The sequence below is a fragment of the Lissotriton vulgaris genome, chromosome 7, assembly GCF_964263255.1.
Source record: "Lissotriton vulgaris chromosome 7, aLisVul1.2, whole genome shotgun sequence".
Lineage (NCBI taxonomy): Eukaryota > Metazoa > Chordata > Amphibia > Caudata > Salamandridae > Lissotriton > Lissotriton vulgaris.
The window spans coordinates 1,108,347,942-1,108,371,105 of record NC_141695.1 but is presented as its reverse complement, the minus strand read 5'-3'; the positions used below and the strand labels follow the sequence as shown (position 1 = coordinate 1,108,371,105).

The 23,164-nt window shown below is 46.3% G+C and overlaps 1 protein-coding gene across 4 annotated transcripts in view; it reads right to left on the bottom strand.

The window, feature by feature from the left end:
- The window catches only part of P4HA2 (prolyl 4-hydroxylase subunit alpha 2), a 305,296-nt gene extending 282,651 nt beyond the window's left edge, over positions 1–22,645 (bottom strand). For 3 of the 4 annotated variants that reach the window (XM_086931565.1, XM_086931562.1, XM_086931563.1), the window contains exon 1: positions 22,511–22,645. The gene's annotated coding sequence lies outside the window, so the exon portion shown is untranslated. The remainder of the gene's footprint in view (positions 1–22,510) is intronic. The other variant, XM_086931564.1, reaches the window with a different exon arrangement.
- Positions 22,646–23,164: the final 519 nt, after the last annotated feature.

The following is a 23,164-nucleotide window of genomic DNA, read 5'->3' as shown; positions in this document are numbered from 1 at the left end:
GTGTCAGTAAGTGTCAGTCAGTCAGTGTAAGTCAGTCACTGTCAGGCAGTCAGTGTCAGTCAGTGCCAGTCAGTGTCAGTCAGTGCCAGTCAGTGCCAGTCAGTGCCAGTCAGTCAGTCAGTGTCAGTCAGTGTCTGTCAGTGTCTGTCAGTGTCTGTCAGTGTCAGTCAGTGTCAGTCAGTGTCAGTCAGTGCCAGTCAGTGCCAGTCAGTCAGTGTCAGTCAGTGTCAGTCAGTGTCAGTCAGTGTCAGTCAGTGTCAGTCAGTCAGTGTCAGTAAGTGTCAGTCAGTGCCAGTCAGTGCCAGTCAGTCAGTGTCAGTCAGTCAGTGTCAGTCAGTCAGTGTCATTCAGTGTCAGTCAGTGTCAGTCAGTGTCAGTCAGTGTCTGTCAGTGTCTGTCAGTGTCTGTCAGTGTCTGTCAGTGTCAGTCAGTGCCAGTCAGTCAGTGTCAGTCAGTGTCAGTCAGTGTCAGTCAGTGTCAGTCAGTGTCTGTCAGTGTCTGTCAGTGTCTGTCAGTGTCAGTCAGTGCCAGTCAGTGCCAGTCAGTCAGTGTCAGTCAGTCAGTGTCAGTCAGTGTCAGTCAGTGTCTGTCAGTGTCAGTCAGTCAGTGTCAGTAAGTGTCAGTCAGTGCCAGTCAGTGTCAGTCAGTGCCAGTCAGTGTCAGTCAGTGCCAGTCAGTCAGTGTCAGTCAGTCAGTGTCAGTCAGTCAGTGTCATTCAGTGTCAGTCAGTGTCAGTCAGTGTCAGTCAGTGTCAGTCAGTGTCAGTCAGTGTCAGTCAGTGCCAATCAGTGTCAGTCAGTCAGTGTCAGTAAGTGTCAGTGTCAGTCAGTGCCAGTCAGTGTCAGTCAGTGCCAGTCAGTCAGTGTCAGTCAGTCAGTGTCATTCAGTGTCAGTCAGTGTCAGTCAGTGTCAGTCAGTGTCAGTCAGTGTCTGTCAGTGTCAGTCAGTGTCTGTCAGTCAGTGTCTGTCAGTCAGTGTCAGTCAGTCAGTGTCAGTCAGTCAGTGTCAGTCAGTGTCAGTCAGTCAGTGTCAGTCAGTCAGTGTCAGTCAGTGTCAGTCAGTGTCAGTCAGTGTCAGTCAGTGCCAGTCAGTGTCAGTCAGTGCCAGTCAGTGTCAGTCAGTGCCAGTCAGTCAGTGTCAGTCAGTCAGTGTCAGTCAGTCAGTGTCATTCAGTGTCAGTCAGTGTCAGTCAGTGTCAGTCAGTGTCAGTCAGTGTCAGTCAGTGTCAGTCAGTGCCAGTCAGTGTCAGTCAGTGCCAGTCAGTCAGTGTCAGTCAGTCAGTGTCATTCAGTGTCAGTCAGTGTAAGTCAGTGTCTGTCAGTGTCTGTCAGTGTCTGTCAGTGTCTGTCAGTGTGTGTCAGTGTGTGTCAGTGTGTGTCAGTGTGTGTCAGTCAGTGCCAGTCAGTGTCAGTCAGTGTCAGTCAGTGTCAGTCAGTCAGTGTCAGTCAGTCAGTGTCAGTCAGTCAGTGTCAGTCAGTCAGTGTAAGTAAGTAAAAACTTTATTGTTCAGTTAATTAAAACCATAACAAATTTTCTTTACACTTGTGTCGTAATGTTAAAAAAAAATGTTTTAATTAGTTAAGGAATACATGTTCAAAATTTACATCAAGATAAAATTCAAATACTCGTTAAAGGACAAAAAATGAGGTTTCAGAAAATCACTCTACAGTATTAGAGGTATTAGTCAGTCATCAAGCATTTTTCAAAGGCAAGCAAAAACTTTACAATCTTACAGTTGATTTGTGTATCCGTAGAGTCCAAGCAGCCTATAATGGCTGACCTGCAGGTACGTAATCCTTTAGTCAGAAACTGATTCTTTAAAAGAAGAGTTCGCTCTTGATTCAGCTTTGTACAATGACAAATAATGTGGATTATATCCTCTTTTTTATAATCACAGAGCCGACAGGCGATGGATCCCATGTATTTCCAGGCTGGTGCTTCAGCCAGCGTTGGATACTTTCCGAATCTTAGAGCCATCAACCTTTTTTTTAGTAAAAACAGAGTATGTAGAGTTCAAGTAGAGCGCCGGAGTAAGAAGTTTGTAGCTGTTAATTGCAACCCAAGAATGTGAACGATGGGAAAAAATCTCCTTGTCAATAAGTAGAGAATGTAGTTTGGCGGCTTTGTTTATTACCTGTTTAAATGAGTTAACTGGCAGGTTTTTGTTCCATAGCTGGGCGGTGCGTGTTAATTCCAGAGCTTTGGTCAGGAATTTGTTTGCCTCTGATTTGGTTCCCGTTTCAACTTCTTGCCACAAAAATGTATTTAAGTTGTTATCAGTGGCATTCATTTTAATGCGGTACCAGGTTTTAATGCACGTGTATTGTCTTCCCACTGATTCGTTCATGAGACCAAATTCTAGGGGCATTTGCGCTGGTGAAGCTGTACGGGGAAGTTGAAAAACTTTCTTATAAATTTTAGTAATCAAAGTATTTAACAAAGCACCGTCCTTGCCATGCATTGCTGCACTTGCATATGTTAAGGTGGGAAGGGCTTTAGCTGCAATTACCGTTAGTAGTGGTTTAAACGAAGGGCCTTCTAGTTTATTATACAAGGAGCTAAATGCAAAGATCAAGGCTCCAGTTCGTTGCGTAAGGTAATGTTTTTGCGCTTTTAGAGTCATCTTTTCGTCAACAAAATGTCCCAAATATTTATAATTTGAGACCCTTTCAAGCCTTTTACCATCTATGCGAATATTATAGTCTGTTGAGCGCCGATTAGAAATTAACATTGTTTTTGTTTTAGACAAGTTCAAAGTCAGTTTGTTTGCAGACAAAAAAAGCGAAAGTTCTGATAGTAGTCTGGTCATACCGACTCTTGTTAGGCTCATTAGTACAATGTCGTCCGGCGCAGTGTCTGTCAGTGTCTGTCAGTGTCTGTCAGTCAGTGTCAGTCAGTCAGTATCTGTCAGTGTCAGTCAGTCAGTGCCTGTCAGTGCCTGTCAGTGTCTGTCAGTGTGTGTCAGTCAGTGTCAGTCAGTCAGAGTCAGTCAGTGTCAGTCAGTCAGTGCCAGTCAGTGTTAGTAAGTCAGTGTCAGTCAGTCAGTCAGTGTCAGTCAGTGTCAATCAGTGTCAGTCAGTCAGTGTCTGTCAGTGCCAGTCAGTCAGTGTCAGTCAGTGCCAGTCAGTCAGTGTCAGTCAGTGCCAGTCAGTGCCAGTCATGTCAGTCAGTGTCAGTCAGTTTCAGTCAGTGTCAGCCAGTCATTGTCAGTCAGTGTCAGTGTCAGTCAGTCAGCCAGCCAGTGTCAGTCAGTGTCAGTCAGTCAGTGTCAGTCAGTCAGTCAGTGTCAGTCAGTCAATGTCAGTCAGTGTCAGGGTCAGTACCTCAGTGTCAGTCAGTCAGTCAGTGTCAGTCAGTCAGTGTCAGTCAGTGTCAGTCAGTGTATGTCAGTGTCAGTCAGAGTCAATCAGTCAGTGTCAGTCATGTCAGTCAGTCAGTGTCAGTCAGTCGGTTTCAGTCAGTTTCAGTCAGTCAGTGTCAGTGTCAGTCAGTCAGCCAGCCAGTGTCAGTCAGTGTCAGTCAGTCAGTGTCAGACAGTCAGTGCCAGTGTCAGTAAGTCAGTGTCAGTCAGTCAGTGTCAGTCAGTGTCAGTCAGTCAGTGTCAGTCAGTCAGTGTCAGTCAGTGTCAGTCAGTCAGTGTCAGTCAGTCAGTCTCAGTCAGTGTCAGTCAGTGTTTGTCTGTGTCAGTCAGTCAGTGTCTTTCAGTGTCTGTCAGTCAGTGTCAGTCAGTCAGAGTCAGTCAGTCAGTGTCAGTCAGTCAGTGTCAGTCAGTCAGTGTCAGTCAGTCAGTGTCAGTCAGTCAGTGTCAGTCAGTCAGTGTCCGTCAGTCAGTGTTTGTCTGTGTCAGTCAGTAAGTGTCTTTCAGTGTCTGTCAGTCAGTGTCAGTCAGTCAGTCAGTCAGTGTCAGTCAGTCAGTGTCAGTCAGTCAGTGTCAGTCAGTCAGTGTCAGTCAGTCAGTGTCAGTCAGTCGGTGTCAGTCAGTGTCAGTCAGTCAGTGTCAGTCAGTCAGTGTCTGTCAGTGTGAGTCAGTCAGTGTCTGTCAGTGTCAGTCAGTGTCAGTCAGTCAGTGTCAGTTAGTCAGTGTATGTCAGTGTCAGTCAGTGTCAGTCAGTCAGAGTCAATCAGTCAGTGTCAGTCATGTCAGTCAGTGTCAGTCATGTCAGTCAGTGTCAGTCAGTGTCAGTGTTAGTCAGTGTCAGTGTCAGTCAGCCAGCCATTGTCAGCCAGCCAGTGCCAGTCAGTGTCCGTCAGTTAGTGTCAGTCAGTCAGTCAGTGTCAGTCAGTGTCTGTCAGTGTGGGTCAGTCAATGTCAGTCTGTGTCAGTCAGTCAGAGTCAGTCAGTCAGTGTCAGTCAGTCAGTCAGGGTCAGTCAGCCAGTTCCAGTCAGTGTCAGTCAGTGTCAGTTAGTCAGTGTCAGTCAGTCAGTCAGTTGTGTGTAAGTGTCAATCAGGGTCAGTGTCAGTCAGTCAATCAGTGTCAGTCAGTCAGTGTCAGTCAGTCAGTGTCAGGCTATCAGTGTCAGTCAGTCAGTGTCAGTCAATCAGTGTCAGTCAGTGTCAGTCAGTCAGTGTCTGCTGACCTGGTTCTCTGGCTCTAAAGCAGCGCTGATGTCCTGGTTCTCTGCCTCTAAGCAGCTTTTCTGACCTGGTCCTCTCCCTCTAAAGCAGCTCTGCTGACATGGTCTCTCCTGCTCTACAGCAGCTCTGCTGACCTGGTTCTCTGGCTCTAGAACATCTCTGCTGACCTGGTTCTTAGGCTCTAGAGCAGCTCTGCTCACCTGGTTCTCTGGCTCTAAAGAAGCTCTCCTGACCTGGTACTATGGCTCTAAAGCAGCTTTGCTGACCTGGTTCTCTAGCTCTAGAGCAGCTCTGCTGACCTGGTTCCCTGCCTCTAGAGCAGCTCTGCTGTCAGTGCCAGTCAGTCAGTGTCAATCAGTGTCAGTCAGTCAGTGTCAGTCAGTCAGTGTCAGTCAGTCAGTGTCAGTCAGTGTCAGTCAGTCAGTGTCAGTCAGTCAGTGTCAGTCAGTGTCAGTCAGAGTCAGTCAGAGTCAATCAGTCAGTGTCAGTCATGTCAGTCAGTGTCAGTCAGTCGGTTTCAGTCAGTCGGTTTCAGTCAGTCAGTGTCAGTCAGTGTCAGTCAGTCAGTGTCAGTCAGTCAGTGTCAGTCAGTCAGTCAGTGTCAGTGTCAGTAAGTCAGTGTCAGTCAGTCAGTGTCAGTCAGTCAGTGTCAGTCAGTGTCAGTCAGTCAGTCTCAGTCAGTCAGTCTCAGTCAGTGTCAGTCAGTCAGTGTTTGTCTGTGTCAGTCAGTCAGTGTCTTTCAGTGTCTGTCAGTCAGTGTCAGTCAGTCAGAGTCAGTCAGTCAGTCAGTCAGTCAGTGTCAGTCAGTGTCAGTCAGTCAGTGTCAATGTCAGTAAGTCAGTGTCAGCCAGCCATTGTCAGCCAGCCAGTGTCAGTCAGTGTCAGTGTTAGTCAGTGTCAGTCAGCCAGCCATTGTCAGCCAGCCAGTGCCAGTCAGTGTCAGTCAGTTAGTGTCAGTCAGTCAGTGTCAGTCAGTCAGTGTCAGTCAGTGTCTGTCAGTGTGGGTCAGTCAGTGTCAGTCAGTCAGAGTCAATTAGTCAGTGTCAGTCATGTCAGTTAGTGTCAGTCATGTCAGTCAGTGTCAGTCATGTCAGTCAGTGTCAGTCAGTGTCAGTGCTAGTCATTGTCAGTGTCAGTCAGCTTGCCATTGTCAGCCAGCCAGTGCCAGTCAGTGTCAGTCAGTTAGTGTCAGTCAGTCAGTCAGTGTCAGTCAGTGTCTGTCAGTGTATGTCAGTGTCAGTCAGAGTCAGTCAGAGTCAATCAGTCATGTCAGTCAGTCAGGGTCAGTCAGTCGGTTTCAGTCAGTCAGTTTCAGTCAGTCAGTGTCAGTCAGTCAGTGTCAGTCAGTCAGTCAGCCAGCCAGTGTCAGTCAGTGTCAGTCAGTCAGTGTCAGTCAGTGTCAGTGTCAGTAAGTCAGTGTCAGTCAGTCAGTGTCAGTCAGTCAGTGTCAGTCAGTGTCAGTCAGTCAGTCAGTCTCAGTCAGTCAGTCAGTCTCAGTCAGTGTCAGTCAGTCAGTGTTTGTCTGTGTCAGTCAGTCAGTGTCTTTCAGTGTCTGTCAGTCAGTGTCAGTCAGTCAGAGTCAGTCAGTCAGAGTCAGTCAGTGTCAGTCAGTGTGTCAGTCAGTGTCAATGTCAGTAAGTCAGTGTCAGCCAGCCATTGTCAGCCAGCCAGTGTCAGTCAGTGTCAGTGTTAGTCAGTGTGAGTGTCAGTCAGCCAGCCATTGTCAGCCAGCCAGTGCCAGTCAGTGTCAGTCAGTTAGTGTCAGTCAGTCAGTCAGTGTCAGTCAGTCAGTGTCAGTCAGTGTCTGTCAGTGTGGGTCAGTCAGTGTCTGTCAGTGTGGGTCAGTCAGTGTCAGTCTGTGAGAGTCAGTCAGTGTCAGTCTGTGAGAGTCAGTCAGTGTCAGTCAGTCAGTCAGTGTCAGTTAGTCAGTGTCAGTCAGTCAGTGTTTGTCTGTGTCAGTCAGTGTCTTTCAGTGTCTGTCAGTCAGTGTCAGTCAGTCAGTGTCAGTCAGTCAGAGCCAGTTAGTCAGTGTCAGTCAGTCAGTGTCAGTCAGCCAGTGTCAGTCAGTCGGTGTCAGTCAGTGTCAGTCAGTGTCAGTCAGTGTCAGTCAGTGTCAGTCAGTCAGTGTCAGTCAGTGTCAGTCAGTCAGTGTCAGTCAGTGTCTGTCAGTGTGAGTCAGTCAGTGTCAGTCAGTCAGCGTCAGTCAGTGTATGTCATTGTCAGTCAGTGTCAGTCAGTCAGTGTCAGTCAGTCAGAGTCAATCAGTCAGTGTCAGTCAGTCAGAGTCAATTAGTCAGTGTCAGTCATGTCAGTCAGTGTCAGTCATGTCAGTCAGTGTCAGTCATGTCAGTCAGTGTCAGTGTTAGTCATTGTCAGTGTCAGTCAGCTAGCCATTGCCAGCCAGCCAGTGCCAGTCAGTGTCAGTCAGTTAGTGTCAGTCAGTCAGTCAGTGTCAGTCAGTGTCTGTCAGTGTGGGTCAGTCAGTGTCTGTCAGTGTGGGTCAGTCAGTGTCAGTCTGTGTCAGTCAGTCAGAGTCAGTCAGTGTCAGTCAGTCAGTGTCAGTTAGTCAGTGTCAGTTAGTCAGTGTCAGTCAGTCAGTGCCAGTCAGTATCAGTCAGTGTCAGTCAGTGTCAGTCAGTGTCAGTCAGTGTCAGTCAGTGTCAGTCAGTGTCAGTCAGTGTCAGTCAGTGTCAGTCAGTGTCAGTCAGTCAGTCAGTTGTGTGTACGTGTCAGTCAGTGTCAGTCAATCAGTGTCAGTCAGTGTCAGTCAGTCAGTGTCAGTCAGTGTCAGTCAGTCAGTGTCAGGCTATCAGTGTCAGTCAGTCAGCGTCAGTCAATCAGTGTCAGTCAGTGTCAATCAGTCAGTGTCTGCTGACCTGGTTCTCTGGCTCTAAAGCAGCTCTGCTGACCTGGTTCTCTGCCTCTAAGCAGCTCTGCTGACCTGGTCCTCTCCCTCTAAAGCAGCTCTGCTGACCTGGTCTCTCCTGCTCTACAGCAGCTCTGCTGACCTGGTTCTCTGGCTCTAGAACATCTCTGCTGACCTGGTTCTTAGGCTCTAGAGCAGCTCTGCTCACCTGGTTCTCTGGCTCTAAAGAAGCTCTCCTGACCTGGTACTATGGCTCTAAAGCAGCTCTGCTGACCTGGTTCTCTGGCTTTAGAGCAGCTCTGCTGACCTGGTTCCCTGCCTCTAGAGCAGCTCTGCTGACCTGCTTATTAGGCTCTAGAGCAGCTCTGCTGACCTGGTTCTCTGGCTCTACAACGGCTCTGCTGACCTTGTTTTCTGGCTCTAAAGCACCTCTGCTGACCTGGTTTCTCTGGTTTTACAGCAGCTCTGCTGACGTGGTTCTATGGCTCTAAAGCAGCTCTGCTGACCTGGTTCTCTGGCTCTAGAGCAGCTCTGCTGACCTGGCTCTTAGGCTCCAGAGCAGCTTTGCTGACCTGGTTCTCTGGCTCTACAACAGCTCAGTTGACCTGGTACTCTGGTCCTAAAGCAGCTTTGCTGATCATGTTCTCTGGCTCTAAAGCAGCTCTGCTGACCCGCTTCTCTGGCTCTAAAGCAGCTCTGCTGGCCTGGTTCTATGGCTCTAAATCAGCTCTGCTGACCTGGTTCTCTGGCTCTAGAGCAGCTCTGCAGACCTGGTTCTCTGCCTCTAGAGCAGCTCTGCTGACCTGGTTCTTAGGCTCTAGAGCAGCTCTGCTGACCTGGTTCTTTGGCTCTAAAGCAGCTCTTCTGACCTAGTTCCCTGGCTATAAAGGCTCTGACCATTCAAACATACCTCTGTAGTCCAACCCCGCCTCACACAAAATATACTCGTGAGCTCATCATAATGCGCAAATGAATGCATGAATAGATTGCTTCAAAAAGCTAAAAACCAAAAAGATAAGGTGCTTGATGAAGCAGCAGAATTCCACATTTTGCAAGGGTGTTGGGCTGAAGCAGGAGAGGCTGTCAGCGGCCATTACAAGCGTGTGGACGGCGCTGCAAATTAGAAAAAAACGTGCTTTGAGTCCAACAAAAACGCCCCCTGGTTCAACGATGATCTTAAGAAATCCAAGAAACTCTGTCGCTCCCTTGAGAAGGTCTGGAAAAAAGACCCAAACTCCAGCACCAAAGACGCCTTCAAAAACGCCACCCGCATACACCACCAACTGATCCGAACTGCCAAGAAAGCCACTTTCAAAGACCGACTTGACAACAACGCCCACAACAGCAAGGAGTTATTCAACATCGTCAAAGAATTCACCAACCCCACTGCCAACTCCAACGACATCACTCCCTCTCAAGACCTCTGCGACTCCCTAGCTTCGTTCTTCCACGACAAAATCGCAGACATCCACAACAGCTTCGACAACCAACCCGGAGACCAACCCACCCAACCTTCTGCCTCACCTTCACCCCCCTTGAACACCCTTAATGACTGGAACCCAATCTCCACGGATGATACCATCCGCCTCATGAACTCCATCCACTCCGGATCTCCAACCGACCCCTGCCCTCACCACATCTTCAACAAAGCAGATTCCATCATCGCACCCCACCTCCGAGATGTCATCAACTCCTCCCTCACCTCCGCCACCTTCCCTGATAGCTGGAAACACGCCGAACTCAGCGCCCTTTTGAAAAAACCCACAGCTGACCCCACCGAACTCAAAAACTACCGCCCCATATCTCTCCTTCCATTCCCGGCCAAAGTCATCGAGAAAGCTGTCAACAAACAGCTTGCCGCCTTCCTAGAAACCAACAAATCCCTCGACTCCTCACAGTCCGGCTTCCGAGCCAAACACAGCTCTGAGATCGCACTCATCGCAGCAACAGACGACATTCGAACTCTACTGGACAATGGAGACACAGTCGCCCTCATCCTCCTAGACCTCTCCGCAGCCTTCGACACAGTCTGTCATAGCACCCTGTTACAACGCCTCAGAAACATCGGAATTCAAGGAAAAGCACTGGAATGGATCACCTCGTTCCTTGCCGGAAGAACTCAGAGAGTCCGCCTCCCAACATTCAAGTCAGAGGCCACTGAAGTAATTTGCGGCGTGCCACAAGGATCTTCACTCAGCCCCACCCTCTTCAACGTATACATGAGCCCCCTCGCGACCATCGCACGTCAACACAACCTCAACATTATCTCCTACGCTGACGACACTCAACTGATCCTATCACTCACCAATGACCCTAACACCGCCAAAACCAACCTACATAAAGGAATGAGAGAAGTAGCCGAATGGATGAAGCACAGCCGCCTGAAACTGAATTCCGACAAAACAGATCTTAGGTACCTCCCCCTCCGCCTGGGACGACTCGTGGTGGCCAGAATCCCTTGGAAAAGCACCCATCCCAACAGACCACGCACGAAACCTAGGCGTCATTCTGGACTCCTCACTCTCGATGACCAGACAAATCAACGCAGTTTCATCATCTTGCTTCAACATTCTTCGCATGCTCAAAATAACATTTCGCTGGATCCCCACTGAAACTAGAAAAACAGTCACCCACGCACTGGTTACAAGCCGTCTGGACTACGGAAACACCCTATACGCCGGTACCACCGCAAAACTTCAGAAAAAACTCCAACGCATCCAGAACGCATCAGCCAGACTCATTCTTGACATTCCGCATAAAGATCACATTTCTGGACACCTGAAAAACCTCCACTGGCTCCCCATCAATAAGAGAATAACATTCCGCCTTCTAACCCACGCACACAAAGCACTTTACGAAATCGGACCCGAATGCCTCAACACACGACTTTCCTTCTACACCCCCTCCCGCCAGCTACGCTCCTCCCACCAAGCCCTTGCTGTTGTTCCTCGCATCAACAAAACCACCATGGGAGGAAGATCCTTCTCCTACCTGGCGGCTAAAACCTGGAACTCACTTCCCACTCACCTTCGCCTCACTCCGAACCACCTAGCATTCAGAAAGCAACTTAAAACCTGGATATTTGACAAGTAACTACCCACCCTTCTCCAAGCGCCTTGAGACTCTCTGGGTATGTAGCGCGCTATATAAATCACTGAATTGAATTGAATTGAACTTTAAAGGAAAGAGTGTAAATACGACCGTAAACGATCCAATCCCAGTGGGCGTGCCTAAAAGGAGACAGGGTGGCAACAAGGAATGATTGGCATGCCTTCAGTGCAATCATTGCACTGCTTTAGGCATAATTTGTGACGCCAAACGACGTGCACAAATGAAAGCTGAAGGCAGAGCTGGTACGAGGCTTCTGGAATCTTATCGATTCCACGAAGTCTCGTATAACGAGAGCAGCGCATGTGCTGCTGACGTCAGGCCGAGACCTAAAAAGGCCGGGCACACAAATGACAATACCTCCGATAGCCACTGCACTGTTGGGTCATGGGAGGTGGGTGACCTTCAGTTTGGTGGAGAGGGTACTCAGTTGCCCTTGCAACCTCTCCACCAAACTAAATCGGCCTCTAAGTATCAGCCTCCTCCTGAATGTATTTTTTTGCAACCTAAAGGCACAGCAAATTAGTCAGCTTTAAATCATTTGCTCTCCTAATGCTTGTCATCATAGTCTCTGCGTATGTTTTTTTTGCCCTCCCTTGGACAATAGCCACCTCCTGCTCCGTTGTTTTCTCCTTACACAAGCATTATTTTTCGTGTTTTGTTTTCCCGGAGCAAGGTTTGTGTGATACATGCTCCTAAAGTTCTGAAGCTGATATAACTGGCAGTCGACCGATCAATTTTAAATAGAATTTCTTTTTCAGATTTTCTACACCGGCTCAAACAACATATGATGTATCAGAGATGAACAGAAAAACAGTACTAGACATTTATCAGATACTATGCCTGCATTACCTATTCCCAAAAAGATAACTAACCACGATTTAGTCTGGGAAGCATCTAAATTGGTGACAACAGCAGCAGCAGCCCCCCTGCCAGATCCCTCAAAAACTTGAAAAATAAAACGATTATAGAATGGGTTTTAAGCCAGTTTTATTATCAGTTTATTTTTCTAACTAAGTGTGCCGAGTCTTGGGGGGCTGGGCTAGGGGGGTGAAAGGCACTGAGGGGGCGTGGTATGCACTGATTTCTGTACGCGTAAGGGTTTGGCCGGCCGTCTCAGCTCAGCCAAACCGACATGTGCACTGAAGCTGTCTACACCTGAGCTGCGTTGCCGGGTTGAGACAGCAGGCACAGACTCCCTGTCTCACTGGGATTGCAAATCGGGGACTCTCAGGCCAATCCTGACGCTGCTCTCATGCTGCATGAAAGCACCATCAGGAATGTCCGCATGAAATTCTGGTAGCCTGTCTGCTGAGCTGCAGAAGAGCCCTATGCGCTGTCTGTAGGTACGTTTTTTTTGTCGTAGTCCATCATTGTTGCCCCCTTCCCCGCCACTGTGCCCTGACACTGGATAACAGTATGAAATATGTTCCACTTTCTCGCCTGAAACCAACAGAAACAAAAGGATATCCGGAAGGATGGGGCTCCTGGACCAAATGGCCTACCGGGTAGTTTCTTCAACGAAGACCAAGAATTCTGGGCCCCTCACATGCACAGTTTGTCTAACCAATGCTTTTTCACATCGATAATCCAGGAATCATGCAAAGGCTCCATTTTGCACCTCCATATTCAACAAGCATTTGCAAAGCATTAGGTCTCGCATTTACAAGAGTTTGAGCTATTGGCATTCTAAATGACAGTGCCTTTTATTTATGTGTTGTTTTTCAAACAGATAAATACAAGACGTTGTCATTTTCAATGCCAATAGCTTATACTCTTGCAAATGTGAGACTTATTGCATTGCAAATGCATTCAGCGCCCGTGCTATAAACATTTTTAAAAAGCATTAGGCGTTGCATTATTATTAGCAATGCCAATAGCTCAAACTTTTAGTAATGCAAGACCTATTGTTGTCCTGTCTTGCGGAGAGGGTGGGGGAGTGCGAAGAAGCATGAGAGGGAGGGAGAGAGAGAGAGAAAGGAAGAGGGATAGAGGGAAAGAGAGGGAGAGGAAGAGGGGAGAGAGAGGGAGAGAGATAGAGAGGGAGGGGGACAAAGAGAAGTTGGGAGGGGGAAGAGAGAAATAGAGACAGGGAGAGAGAGGAAGAAAGGGGGAGAAACAGGATGGGGGGAGAGTGATCTCCGTATACCATTACCAGAACCATAAGGGAGGGTTGGGTTAACATTGGATTCAAAGCTCCTTGGCTTCTTATGCTTTAGAGTTGGAGACTCAAGTTCCTTGTATGAAGTTTTTATAAAAGCCTGTGCACGAGGAAGTACCGCTGACAGCAGCACAGCAATTTGTTTCATAGAGATCCTTAACACTAAATCTCCAGTTGTATCTTGTTTCAGAGGATTGTCGTCAGAACTCACCGGAATTTGTACTTTAGTCATGATAAGGAATGTATTAACAGCAAACGTCTTCAATATCTAGAAAGGAATACAACTAGAGCTAAGATGGGAAACCCCTCAGGTGCCCCCTTGAAGTGCTACACCACCCATCGACCACTAAACATCTCGAGTACCTCCCAGACTCATCAGGAGATTTTAGCCCTGAACACCGGCGAAGGGGACAGGGAGAGGGACTAATCCCAAAGAAATCACAAGACTAAAAACTTACCTCGTCAGCGAGGAGACATGGTTTCAACTAGCAGCAGTGCGGTTCTCTGACACAGGGACAACACAATAAGCGTTCACTCACTTTACATCTAGCTAACTTGGGCGAGGAAACTGCACCAAGTGATTCAAATCCCACATGAGGGTGTGAGACTGCTAGGGTGGTCAGGTGGGTCCATGTCACCAGGTCACCACTTCCCCTTCCTGGGCGCTCTTACATTTTATTGTGTGTTGATCGGAAGGGCTCAATTGAAATGAACGCCAAGACTTCATCTCCCAGAATGTACCGATGTTTCTTACATTAAAGCTCCGACCTTTAAAAAGTGTATCAGGTGTCATGGAGTCATCTGGAAACTCTCCGCCACCCCTACAGGCCTCCCCACCAATCCTTCCTTGGAACCGAGCCTAACTCGTGCAGGTGTTAAGACTGTGAAATCATACTAGAAAATGTTAATGATTTTAAAGCGCAGCACCCGTGAAGGGGATCATGGTAATTGGCAATAAAAAAAGTCTTATGAATCGGGCGCCGCTACGCCTATGCATATTAAATAAAACAACCTAAAATGTTTGACACAATTGCCGATATAAAGCATGCCTCTGCGAGCTTTCACTCTGCTGTACAGTTCAGCTGGGTCACAAGCACATTTATCAAGGGAGTTGGGGAAGAGGATAAACAAAGGGCAGGTCAAACTTAACCGTGCCCTCCGACCACACATTTAAGAAGTCTACATGCTTCTACATGCTTGGTTTGAAGTCGGTGGTTTTCATCCCGGTGTGTTGCTGTTTTTCATCACATGGTTTACTTCCCATTCCTATGCAGCTGTTTTTTTAACGAAAGTAGCAACATCCAAATGCGAAAGCACCAAGGATTTCTTCAATTACGTTCGGCTCAATGAGGTGTTAATAGGATTTGCACATTTTGTAGCAGCCTATCTTACACTGAGTTAATGCACTTTTAAGATAAGGACGGAGGTATTCACAGTGCCTTCTCTTACAGTTTGGACCTGACTTTAGTGACGGCGGAGCCGGACTCTGCATTCAGTTCTGAGTCAGTCCTGCAGCCCCCTGGCCGGCTGGCGGGTAGGAGTGGCCGGGTGGGTCATGCGCAGAGCTCCCAAGCTTCCCGTCTTCCCAGCAGCTCCCTCTTTCCCGCCTTCCTTGCCTCCAGTAGCTGCGCCGGATGCTCCCGGCCACCGCTTGCCAATCACCGGCTCTGTTGTTGTCATACCGGCGGAGGCAGATATGGCTACCAAAGAGCAGAGACGGGCCGTGGCGGTACATACAGAGTGAGTGGGTCGGGTGCTGGGACTGAGTGCACGCACATCTAGGCGCTGTGACTGAGATGAGTGTTCCACACATGCATGTGTGTGCTGGAACGGCGGGCGGGCGGGGTCTCGTGCAGGATGCATTGTACGCGCTGTGCAGCCGCTTTATCTGCCGAAGGGAGACAGGAGGCACGCGAGCCAGGGTATGTGCACGCGTACAGAGTGCACATCTCCTGTCCACACGTGCTCCCTTCGGCAGACAAAGCTGCGACTATAGGTCTCGCCAAGGTAAGCAGCGCATGCTCTGCATCGCTAAGGCGAGACCTAAAAAGGGGAAAGCATTCGCAAAAGTGCTCTTGAAAGAGCTAGAGACCTGGATAAATAAAAATCATATGATACCACAATATCAGACAGGATTGCAGCCCAACTCATCTACGCTGGACAATGCCATCGCCCTGTCATATCTGGCAACACGAGCCACAGAGGTCGCCTCCTCGCCGCTCTACACCTGCTTTGTCGACTATAGTGCCGCCTTTGACGGCATCGACCATAACATACTCTGGGCAAAACTTGCAAAGTGAGGCATCTAGGGAAGCTTTTGGCAGCCATCATGACGCTGCACAAAGGCACATGGGTTCACACTAAGCTCACACAGACCCATGTGACGGCTAAGATCTATACCAACGAAGGGCTAAAATAGGGTTGTGTGATCGCTCCCACCCTGTTCAACCTATACACTGTGGACCTGGGAGAGGCGCTATTGAAAGTCAACATCTTTCCACCCAAATTAGATCATCTTAGACTCCCCATCATGCAATACCCGGATCACCTGGTACTACCAGATCATACCAGAATCAGCATGAAAATGGCACTTGAGCCATTACATCTGTACAACATGGAAAACAAACTCCAAGCCAACGCCATGAAAACAATGGTCTTCGGCCACAAACCTAAAAAACATCTGCTGGAATGGCATCTTGGCCCACTAAGGATCACCACTACCAACAAATACAACTATTTTGGAATACAATTCATAGACAAAGGCAGACCAAACTTGCAGGCCTAGGCACTCGAAGAAAAGGCGGCCAAGGTCACATACGAGTTATGCAAACTAAATTATAAGCTCCAAAGTCATTCTGCAGAGGGTATTTGATGCGTCATGCAAGCAAAACTAATCCCCACACTGAGCTATGGCCACCTAGTCTTCCCGGTTCAACTAACCGAAAAACTGGTGCGACTGCACATAACGGCCTACCGAAAGGTATTCAATCTTCTATACTCAACTAGGCGTACCCTGATTCAGTTGGAGCTTAACTTTTCTACAATGGACGTTGAATGCAAAAACGATATCATCAAATTCAATCAAAGCTTTATTTCGCTATACAGAATATCATAAAAGCACATAAAAGTATAAAAAAAACACAATTCATTAACATTACATTTTTAAAATGGATTTCGATATAAAACCATTCGTACTATCATCAAATTGCACCACTGGGTGATCAAGGTGGGTCCTTAATCAATTAGGGAAGCACTAAAAGCAGTTTTTCAGGACAACAGCCTTTAGGCTAGGTACCTCTCAAAGGCACAGGAGACACTGGCCTGGTCCCCGCACACCATAACTGACACATCTCTAACAACGGTCTGCCTGAACAGCTTGCTAAAGAAGCAGTGCAAACACATCTCAAGGCTACAGGACCTTGAGCAAATCAGGCACACCCCTGGCGCAGAGAGACTCAGACGAAATTACAGCAAGTCAACCATATCTGAAAGCAAGGCTGGGAAGGTCACCCCTACAGAACATACTGAGAACTAGGCTACCTTACACTGCCACTCTGGGACTGCCGGACCCACTGGAAACATAGACTGCTTGAGAAAACCAAGGGATGTTGCATGTGTCATTATCACACAGAATCGGCGGGCACATCATCTGCTGCTGCCCAGTTTTGCTTGGGCAAAGGCAATTATATTTAAGATCACTGTTTCAGCAAAATGGCGTGAGAACTTGCAAAGAGGCCCTAACACTTATTCTTACCATCACGCCCCTGACGGCCCACGCACGAATAGGCAAATTCTACGCAGAAGCAGCTAGGACTTTAAGAACTACCCTAGTAACAGAGACAAAAGTCCGCAACCTACAAGCCGCCGATCGTGAACCGCAACAGAAACACGTTTTTGAGGAGCATTGCATATGAACTGGCTATGTTCTCACTCAGGCACCGTGCATTTTTGTTCCCTAAGGTGCACGCCAGCATGCATGAAGGACGCACTATTCTAGGGTCACACACACTGTTCTGATTTTCCACCTAGCACCCCATTTATTTCTGGCGTAATCTTCTGGTGGAGCCCTTCGCACTTTCATGCACCATACAGACCCACACCCCATATAGCATGCATTCCATGGTTCTATTATCAGATTCTTATCGACCTTGGTGGAGTATCATTGTCTTTCTGCCACAAATGGAGTACAAACTTGGCACCCGCCCATGCAAAACTTAACGCTATGCATGCTTGCGCAATATAATATTGCATGCCCGCAAACTCCTTAGCTCTGGCCTCGCGTAGTGTTGTCTCACCCAGTATTTGTCATATATAAATCACTTCTGACCCCACATCTTGGGTTTACCCTGCTTGGTGATAAACGCTTCCACACCACAAACTTTTACACGGTCTCATTTTATGGCACAATTTATATTGCACTTTCTTTTATTTTTTTTTAACTCCGTGACCTTTTATGCCATTGCTTTTGTAAAAGATTTTAGGAAATCATACAATATTTACTTACTAACAGAAACAAAAGATAACTGCACTATCACATGGCACTATGCTTGCCATCTGTTCTGGGCGCTTTCAGTTCAGAAGTAAGTAGGAGGCAGTATAACTGCCAGAGTGCATTCGTTTTTAAAAGCTCGTAATGCAGCTTGTCAGTGCACAGATGTGGGAGAGTATGTGTTGGTTGCATATCTGAGTGTGCACATTAACACGTGTATGAGAGATGCCACAATGAGTCTACACATATGCATGTCAGTTGGTACATGTGCCAATGTGAATATGCGTGCAAGTGAGAGCTTGTCTGTAGATGTACCAGTATGAGAGCGCATGTCTGAGAGTATGTGTACAGGTCACAATGTAAGAGAATGTGTGGGTGCCACTGTGTATATGGAGTGAGCGCCTACGTGCTCAGGACAATAAAAAGACATAGGACCTTTTGTGTGTTCTCATATCGTTTTTTTTTTTTTGCGCACATTTTGTTTGGGAATGCTTATGCATGTAAGTGCAAGCAGGTGTGTACAAGTACACGCGCTAGAAAAAGGAGATATACCCTTACATGCATACACTTTGATGCACATATGAGCATGCTCATGCAAATATTTGTAAACATGCAATCCATTTCCTCAATACCTGCACTTGCACCCGAGCTTTTGTGCACATGTGCATGCATATATACATCTGCATAAATGAGTGTGTATCTGTATTTGTGCGTGCCTGATGAACTTGCAAATGTGTGTGCTATTGCTTATCTATGTATTTGCATATGTGTATGAAGATGTGTCTGTGTTGTTCGATGCAGATCTGATTGGTCTGGCGTCAGCCAAGACCTTTTAATTTTACTAAAATTATTTGTGTAATATGCCTATTTATAAAGGCCTTTCTGCCAGCTCCCCTTCATGTATTCAGCTGTTGTGCATTCACACATTTCTTCTGCCCACTACAGCATGGGACAATGGTTCAGCCAGCGAGTACCTTCCTTGCGCTGCACGGTATTCTGCGCGGCACGGTATTCTGCTCTTTCATAAGGAGCACATCCAGATACCAAGTAGATCGTTTTAGTGCCAGGGACTATTATGGGCCTATGTAGTTCTCTGACTAAAACATATGTATGCTTTTAGGCAACATTTTTTTATGTTGGTGAGAGCTCAGCAGCCCCCCAACAATAACGTTTTGCAAAAACTATGACAAAACAAAAGAAGAACATCTGTGACAAAGCCAAATGGCTGACAGATGACCCAGACCTATTCTCTATGCTTGTTTATTTTGACAACTGGAAGGAGATTAATCGCAGGTCTGCTGGACAAAAGTAGTGGGACAACAAATGGTGCTGATCCAAAGATGCTAAACTACCTCCTGCAGGCACCACTTAGGAAAGCTGGGTTCCTTCCATTGGTCAATGTGAAAGAGAAAGGTCATCTATTGAGCTGGTTAGGTGTAAATGCCAATGAATCTTGGAAGAATTTGAGTATGGTGAGTTTAGGTTTACAAGGGAAACACACAAGAGTCAATAATCAATGACAATAGCTGCAGGTACAAGTTAAAAACAGACTTACAAAGGCTGGAACCATCAAGGATGCAGCACATTCTACAATTATGTGTACTTGTTCGGCTCAGCAATGGTTAATCAGAAGAATTCAGAATTGAAACGATTCGCTATAATAGACAAGTGTGTTATCGAAGGAGGGGCCTATTGGCTGCCGCCAGGTCTGCGAGTAATAGTAGAAGGTGTGTTACTGAGCCTAGCTCGGTGTTTCACGTGTCCCTCCATTCAGTAAATCATATCAGAGCCATATGTGATTGAATTGTATTTGTTGTTTGATGGCAGGGTATCGGCTTTCGAGCAATGAGCAAAACGGATCAGTCCTGTTCCGCTGATATTTAATGCACCCTACGTTTGAAGTGACAGCAGTCTTAGCTCTGCAAACTTTCAAAGCGTGGGGGACACCCTACTCGGTGTTTAGAAGTCTCTCTCACATTCCCTCATTCTCTCCAAGCCTCTCATTGCCATTTCATATTTCTTTGATTCTGCAGTTTATAGCCCTCACGCGCACTCCTTTTGTTTTAACTCCCGAGCCTTCTTTGCAACTCGTGACCGCTCTGAATGTTTTGATAAGCTTTTATGGGCCAGCAGTCATTGGGTTCTTACCCTGTGCCCTCCCAAACATGGGCGCCAACCTAAAAAGAAAAGGTTGGGGATACTAGCCGGCCACTACATCGAAGGCGGTCATACTTCAGTATTAGTCAGAGCCACAGAAATATCAAAAATAATACGCCAATGTAAGTAGACTGTGCAAGTGCTTTTAACCATACCTAAAGCACCTTTTACAAATACGGATTACAATTAAATCTTTTAATCAAAAAATGTATTACCTAATTGGTTTTTTTTCAGAACAAGCCCAAGACCATGTGAAACAAACACCTTAACCAATGCCCTGTCTTTTATCAGACCTTGCACATACTCTGTATTAAAATGTACCTGCACACCAACTGATATTTTCTGCTTGCAACATGTGACCTTAGAATATAAAAATGTACGCGCACAAGATAGCCAAATTGGCTACTCTATGAATGCATCAAAGTTTCAATAATGACGTGTATACTTGTTACTCCCTAGTGTATCCCATTTGATCTTCAATATGACCTCATGTCCTAAAATCCATTAGAGATCTGGCAATGATGGCCCAGGGGTGCCTTTGCCTGTGCCCAGTACTACCTCAGCACACACTCACGAAGAAACTCGGAATCACTCTTTGTTTGCAGTATATGTCATGCAAATGATATGCCATTCATTTCCCTAGCTGTAACCATAGTTGCTGCCTCCACTGGCTGTGTCCACGAAGTAAAAACAAAAAGGTGGTGGATGGTAAGTTTCAATTAATCTTGGCCACTAGTAATAACCAGGCCGCATCCTAGTTAATTGATTTTTTTTTGCCCACCATATCTATTATCAGAAAAATACCTTTGCAATGTGTAACTAATGGAGGTTTCAAAATGTAGAATAGTGCGTTTCCTACTGATTAACTTAAACTGCATTCATTTTTCATTGAAGCTGTGCATCATTTTATATGGGTTTACCTAAAGGTGAAAGAGACTGAAAAAAGTTAATGAATATTTTGTCTCTTTGAACATGCCTTTGACCCCGACCCCACGCTCACTCACCCACCCCATTTGTACGCATCACAGATCCTATACATTTTTTTATGCATTTCGACCACTGCCTACATTCAGTACACATACTTTGATAAGGGTGATGAAGAGCAGCAAACAAAACTAAAATGATGAAAAAAGAGCCAATGACAAAAAGATGCTGGTGTCACAAAAATTAAAGAATTACATTACTTTACGAACTCCTCACCCTGGCTTCGGATCAGTCCATCTAGAACGGGCTATTTGTGGTCTTGTCTGGCACGTAGTTAAAAACAGAGACCATCTTGATAGATGGACCTGAGCCCCCTGACATGGATGTGCTCTGAGAGCCATCCAATGGGTGAAAACCTTAGACTTAAAGAAAGATCAAGACCTTTCTCTTGCTAAACCTTAGAAGGATGGGTAGTGACTTTATCAACTGAAATTGTTAAGCAGCTAAAAGTCCTCTATTTCGCTCTCATCATATCTAACAATTGTTTACACCACAGTGAAATATGAAAGTGCAATATACTTGTGTGATATGTGAAAATGACCGAGCAGGTGAGAACACAATCGGCGACCGGTTTGCCAAAATGCCCCATGTTTCACTCGTTCCCCTTAGCCTCTACAGAGAGTTTGTGGCACGGAGGAATAAACGTCATCGCAAATCCCATTTCATCACAATGGTCCCAAATTCTTAGTGAATAAGCTAAACCTAATGTTCCAGGCGGTGCACAATGCTTGTGCACTGAAAATGTTATGTAATACTTTCTTCGGAAAACACAGATGGACACACATGCTTTCTCTTATATGATTTCTCTCTTTGGAATTGAATTAGCAGTAAAAGACTAGCCATCTTTGCTACTTGTAAACTCCAACATTGTGTAGTGTAAACATTTGGGCACCGACACGTATTTGTTTTTACAACTGCTTTAACGACCCCGAAATGACCTTTTACAGCAGAGATGCTTCGCTAAATTCCTGCAGCTGCACAGGGATTTGGAAGTGCTAAAACAGCACCAAGTTGGTTTTCAAACTGGACTCTTTCAGGCACTCTAATGGTGGCCTGGGAGAGATAGATCATGCCATGATTGTATTATTTAGCCAATGTAGGCACACACTAGCAATTAGTGATGCTTTGGCATAGCAGACTTTTTTAAAAAGGCTCTTCATCAATTTACGAAAGGCTTAACGGTCCTATTAACCCAGATTTTGCCTCATGGTTCTTCCATCCACCACCCGAAACTCCCTGTCCCTTTATTTCGCTCTTATCCGTTCTTTTTCCGCCCCGTTTTCTGACTTCATCATTGTTTTTCCAAACTTCTCTTCCTCCTTCTTTCCCCCTTTTGTGTTTTCTTTGCTCTTGCTTATGGTCCAAGTTGGATGAGCAAAAACAAATGCCGGTCCAGATAAAATGAGTGCACGGGGGCCCCATCGGCAACCACCCGCTCATATTAGGCACTGCCTTAAAGCCAATAAACAAACATCCTGCTCAAGTTTAAACTCTCAATGCCACCTGGTTTGGAAAAAAGAACTTCAACTAAACCTTATCCCGTCGTGCGGAAAAGCAAGCCTCAACAACAATAAAGCTAACTTGGAAAACTCTCCGTATCTGTTGTAAACTCTTTTGACGCTTGCACGCCTGAAACACTCAAACAGTGACTGAGATTTACTGTTCACACAGAAATCTCCAGGTGTTTGTCTCCGTAAATATATTTGGTTGTGTGCTGCTGCTCCATTGATGACTCCTTGTCCGCTTCCCTCCTTCGTCCATTTTAGATTAATATGTACAACTTGTTCAATACCCAGGTACTACATTTATTCTGCAGATGAACACTGTCAATGAAGACTCTTGAATAGTTTAGAGTTTCGCTGTGTATTCATTCACACTTTGAAAAAGATATGTACTTGTATAAGAGATGGCTGGCATTCAGCAATGGGCAAAATGCAAAACAAATGACAATGCTATAAAAACCACTAAAATCCGCACATAAGTCCAACACAGAAATTGTACACCAAGTTTATATTTTGGCGATTTGCGTAGATTTAACGAGAAACGGTATCTCCCAAAAGCAAAGTAATGAAAGGCATATTCACAGTAACACAAACTATACCACTTTGCTACTTATGAAGGAAACATGCTCTATAATACATTTCTTCAGGGATGTCAGTTACACTTACCTGCTCTGCTTTCAGCTGCTTTACTGCATGCGGGTCGAGAGATGCGCACACTCCTTCCTCTGTTCTGCGCGCTCTGTCACCTCCCCGTTCTACTGACTCAGTCCTCAAGGCTTTAATTGCGTGGCAGACTCCCCGAGGAACCTGACACCCGGAGACATGAACGAAGGACTAAAACGGCATGAAACGATAGTGTATCAATCTCAAACATCCAACAGGCTACACAGAACCGTGTCCACAATATATGTCACGCCATCTAAAACTGCAAAAAATTAAACGTGCATGAAAGAATGACTACAAAGTCAGCTGTTGACATGCACTCAAGATAGGAATCTTAAGCATGCAACCAGTCAAACACAAACGCTGGGCAAAAGTGGAGGGTCATAGCGGCCATCTTAGAATGGAAATATTGTGATGATATTGAACGGAGGTATTAATGATTTAATTTAGGATCAGCAGAATCGAATGAACATTTTGGACTGAAATTAAATTTTCGGAAAAATACACAAGTCTACCTAAGCACTATTATTACCAACCTCATTTTCTTCACAGCACGACAAATTGTATTATTGATTACTGAGTATTGCAATACATTTCGTTTGGTAATGTAACTACCACTGGTTCCGCGGTAACCTATGATGCCCGCATGGTGGACAA